The sequence below is a fragment of the Dermacentor andersoni genome, chromosome 3 (assembly GCF_023375885.2).
Source record: "Dermacentor andersoni chromosome 3, qqDerAnde1_hic_scaffold, whole genome shotgun sequence".
In the NCBI taxonomy this organism is placed as follows: domain Eukaryota; kingdom Metazoa; phylum Arthropoda; class Arachnida; order Ixodida; family Ixodidae; genus Dermacentor; species Dermacentor andersoni.
In genome coordinates, this window is record NC_092816.1 from 166,877,586 (window position 1) to 166,882,940 (window position 5,355).

Here is a 5,355-nt window from a genome sequence, read left to right on the forward strand (position 1 = left end):
ATAAAGTCCAAGGGCGATAACATCGTCACCGCGCGCCGCATGCTGTATGTGCGAGTGAAAGCGTGGGGGGGGGGGGGGGGGAAATGGGTGAGTCAACGATCGTGGCTTAGTCTTTTGTGCGCAAAGGAGAAAAGCGGGGAGCAACGCGCCGCCTTCCGTCGCGCGCAATGCACCGGGGGGAGTGGATGGTATTGGGGCGGGATCAAGGATTCTGTGAACCTGTGATTGCCCAACATGGTTTATTTGCCTTGTTTGACCCATTATATGCCATGACTTTTTCTTAGATACGTAGATTTATAGGAGACTTATACGTATGTTTCGATATCTTGTTGCGAGGTTTTGTGTATACGTGCAGTGAACTTTGTCTCCAGTGGCAATTTTTTGCCATTTATCAAGCTGTATCTTCGCATTTGTACATTCCATTGTATCTTCGCATTTGTAATGTACGAGGGCGAGTCAAATGAAAGTGAGCCTACCCACCCCGCGCAGTTATGGTTCTGTTCATTATCTGCAAGGCCTGCGCGTAGCACGCAGGCAACTCTCATTTAGAAAAGTGGCTCGCAGGTATGAGGATAAATGTTCTTTAATGCGCTCGTACACTGGGTTGAACTTGGTTGCGTGACGTAATGGACGCTCCAGAAGTTGAGCAGTGTGGTGCCGTGAGGTTTTTGTCAGCTGAAGGTGGGGGGTTTCCCAAAAAGAAATTAGTCACCGTATGGCTGCCGTGTACATTGAACATTGCATTTCATTGGCTACTGTGAAGCGTTTGAACAAACGGTTCAAAGAAGGACGTGAAAGTTGCAAAGACGATCCCAGACCGGGCCAAAGCCATCGTGCAATCACCCCTAACGAAATTGCAGTAGTTGATGAACTGATGACACAAGAACGGAGGATAAGCATCGATGAACTGGCAGAGCGTGTGAACATCAGTCACGGTTTTGTTCACCGTCACCGTTCACGCCATCATTCATGAACATCTCGGTTATCGGCTCTTGTGTGCCCAATGGATGCCCAAGATTTTGAACCACCGCCAGAATCCGGATAAGTTCGGTACTGCCTTTACTCATCTGATCCGGTATCACAATAAGGGTGACGATTTCTTGTCTGCAATTGTGATCGGGGACGAAGCATGGTGCCACTACTACGAGCCTGAAACACGACGGTATATCTTACAACTGAAACATTCGAATTCACCACCCCCCAAGAAAGCAAAGGCTATCATTTCCGCCGGAAAGGTGTTGTTCACTTTTATTTTTCGATCGTCAGGGGCCATTGCTGATAGAACTTGCTAAATCTTGAAAGACTATCAATTCTTTCCCATATTGTGAAACGCCGGATCGGCTGCGTGTCTCAATCAAGAACAAACTACGTGAAAAATTGACGAATGGGGTCATCTTGTTCCACGACAATGCCCGTCCCGAAGTCGATGATGTGGTTAGTACAAAACTGGCGAAGTTCAAGTGGGAAACGCTGCAATATGCGCCATACAGCTCAGATCTGTCGCCTTGCGACTTCCACATTTTGGGGCAACCGGAGAAACAGCTCAAGGGAACCAGATTCGTCTCGGACGATGACGTGAAAGTCAGTTGCAGACGTTTTGAAGCAGCAACCCTAGGAGCTTTATGAGTCAAGGGGACAAATGTCTAAATGCTCATGGAGCCTACTTTTAAATAAAGTACCCCGTTTGTCATATATTCGCATTGCCTCACTTTCATTTGACTCGCCCTCGTATATTCTGCAGAACTCCTGCTTTTTACACGTGCTCTCTGCTGCGACTATACTTTCGGTGCAATTACTCACGATACAAGACCGGTGACAGCTGCTCCTGCTTAATACAGTGGAACAAATGACAGCGTCATTGAGATTTTTCACTGGCCGTTGCATATGTACAAGAATGTAAACAAGGATCTTAAATGACAAAGTTTCATTAACATATTTGTGCTCAACTTGTTCATTTTATGGTCTTTACATATTTCATATCAGCGGCATGCACTGCTTTGTTGGTATCTAACTGATGTAGTTCTGAAGCTCGTGTGACATTTTATTCACGTATTAAATAGACAAAAACATGGAAGCATTGACATCAGTTATGTTGGGCACAACTTTTGGCACATACGAGTATAATATTTTATGAAAAAATACATATTTTACTTGTATTGACAGTGCGTAGCGTTCAAGAATTCGTTTGCAGCATCTTTTGCAATGGCAATGCAGTTATTATTCATGTATTTGATCCCTAGGCAAATTGTTTAAGAGGAAGCTTTAGCTTGGCCCCACTCCGACGCGGCCTATTCAGATACAAGTAAAACGCAGAAACGCTTTTCTGAGATAACTCCTGAATCGCTCTTAATGAAATTTGTTGCATTTGAGAGAGTAAGTTAAATTCTAGTGTCTGTTGGAAGCGGAATTTCGATTTAGGGTCGGAACATTGTTTAAAATATTTAGAAAAATTCGAAACTTCAAAAAAAATATAAGAACGAAGTTCACAAACTAATAGCTCTGCATCAAGAACAGAGATCGCGGTTCTGTAAACGGCATCCATTACACCATTCAAAGTGGACAAATTCGATATGTCCTTTTGTATCTTACGTGAATTGGTTATTTTATGTACAAGGGTTCTGTAAGAGCCGTATTTCCATAATACTTCATTTTTTGAGGCTCATGTGTAACATATCAAATTTGTCCGCTGTAGATGTACTATAATGTGCAATTCACAAAATTGTGATATTAATTTTCATTGCTGATTTCCAGAGTTGTAACCTTCATAGTGTCATTTTCTGAAAATTTTCGATTTTTGCCACTTTTTAATAAAATATCGATGACCTAAATCGATAATTTAAAACAAGCAGTCACTAGAACATAAGTTTTTCTTTTAAATGCTAAAAACCTGATCAAATTTGGCGCAGTGGTTGCCGAGAAAAACGAATTCTCTTTCTACACGTATTTAGATAGGAGCATCCGACCTAATGTTTCCTCTTAGGAGGAGGCCGAGCTTAATATGAGCCCCCCCCCCTCCCCCCCCCGAACGAAATTTCTGGCTACGCCACTGTAGAAAGTAGAAATCGCGCACAATTAGCGAGTTCTCTCTCTCTCTCTCTCTCTCTCTCTCTCAAAAACCAGTTGACACACCTCCTAAATTCTTCTAAGGTGGCCCCGATGCCACATCGCCCTGTGGCACAATATCATGACCGATGCTACAGTTTCGTCTTGAATGGCCCCGAAGAAGAACTGCGTCACAAGATTCAGTTTTACCACTGTCCATCCCGTTGGTACGAAGCAGAGAGACGAAAGCGCATAAATCGGGCCGTACGACGCTCAGGGAGAAAAAAACTGTCTACTCCGTGACGGCCGCTCTTGTTAGAGACGGAGCGCCGTGACTGCCAAGTGGTAACGGACGACTCTGAAACCACAACCCATTTCGTCTGTAACATCATACACCCATAATAAGAAGAACGAGCACAAAGAAGAATAAAACACGTTGCGACCCATCCTGCCTATATTCCGAACATCTTTCTATCGGTTTTAATTTTGAGTGCAGTGACGGAAATCACAACCGCACTCGTCCCGGAGGGCCTTCGGCGTGCGATCAAACAATTGGCCGCACGTCGGGCGAATCGCAGCGATCGGTGCGACTTTTGGACGCCAACGTCGAAAGTAAAAATGAAAGAATGAAAGGGAGAAAGTACAAGATCAATCGAAAGTTCCCCGAGAGCGATTTCGCGGTTTGTTTTAGAGTCACAGGTGCATGACCCTAACTCACATCTGCGCCATATCTAACACTCAGAAGGCCCTCACTCATTTGTTGCCGCGTACATGTATGTTTTATACAAATTTCGGACGTATAAATTATCGATCAATCCTTGGCCCCTACCACGCAGAGACTTCATCGGTCCTGCGATAACTGAAATTAACACATTTTAATTACGATGCGGCACCGTGCATAGACGTTATAGGGGATTAACCTGCAGGTTTTAACTCTCAACTACTAACACGTGCAGCGTACAAATGAGTCAGAAAATATTGTGGATGACCGCTTTTCTGCGTATCGCCGGTGGTGGCTGGTACACTGCCCATGTCCAGTTGCACCGGTGAGCACGTACGTACGAATGCCGGCGCACGCACGTGCTCCCGTGCCCCCCCCCCCCCCCTTCCTTACCCCACTTAGCGTTTAACCACAAACGTAAGACGGCCGTCAACTACAGGCTCGAAGACGTACCTTAAGAATCAATGAGAGAATGACCGAGAGGCGAAGGTCGCACGGGGCTGTTTGCCCCCAATGAAGTGAGCATTAATAAAGCTTTCTTTTGGGCAAGTTGATGCGATTTCGTGAACATGATTGTAGGGCGCTAAAGAGGTACCTGCAAGGGAGAAACACACGCAGACACAAAGAGCACCAAATAGCACTTGGTTTACTGAAATAGGATATGGCGCATGGTGCATGTCTATTTGCAACATGCCCCATATTCTACTTCAATAAATCAGGTGATAGTTGGCACTCTGTGTCTGTGTGTGTTTCTCCCTTGCGTGTGCCTTTTTAGTGCCCAAAAAGCACGTTCCCGAAATCGCACCAACTTGTTCAAGAAGAACATTTCTTGATGATGTAACGGCAAAGATAATCATTCAATGTCAGGTCGTATCTCCTGCGTTCCGTGTGCGCAGGAATCGCACCACGACCTATCATCTATTTCAATAAATCCGTTGGTAGTTGGCACTGTGCATGTCCTTGTGTGTTTCTCTCTTGCGTGTCTTTCTTAGCGCCATAGAATCATGCTTGCCGAAGTGAGCATTGAATAATTCTGTCGTGCTATGCACGTCGTCGCTTTGACATTAGGTCAACACGAATTTAATACACAGAAATTAGGCCGTTAGAGAGGACAGCGCTTGTGCTTGTCGCTTCTTTTTGTTTTCCGTTTATACTTTCGCGCAGCTTATATCATGGTGGAATACCAACGAGCCCGTTCTCACAGCTTGCATGAGAGAACTTCGCCGCACTTACCTCGAACTTTGCGTCGTATGATGCCTGCTGTACTTCAAGCTGCAGTGGGCCCAAAACACCCGAAAATTATTTTACAGCGTAGATGTAGGTCGCCTTGCAAGGTTTCCTACCCTTGTGTAGTGTGGACGAAGCTTTCCAGGTTCTTAATGCTCTGAACATCTTGGCGCCACACAGCAGAATGAGGGGGATCTGTATTGGTCCAAGCACTTTTGGTAGCGGAGCGTTCACTCTCTGTTATGCCATGCTGAGATGCGGGTGCTAGTAGTAGCGTCTTTTTTGCTCCGCCGTCTCTGCAGCGCAGGAGGTCTGTCTGGCGGAACGAGTACACAACTCGTACGACAGCGAGAGACCACACAAGC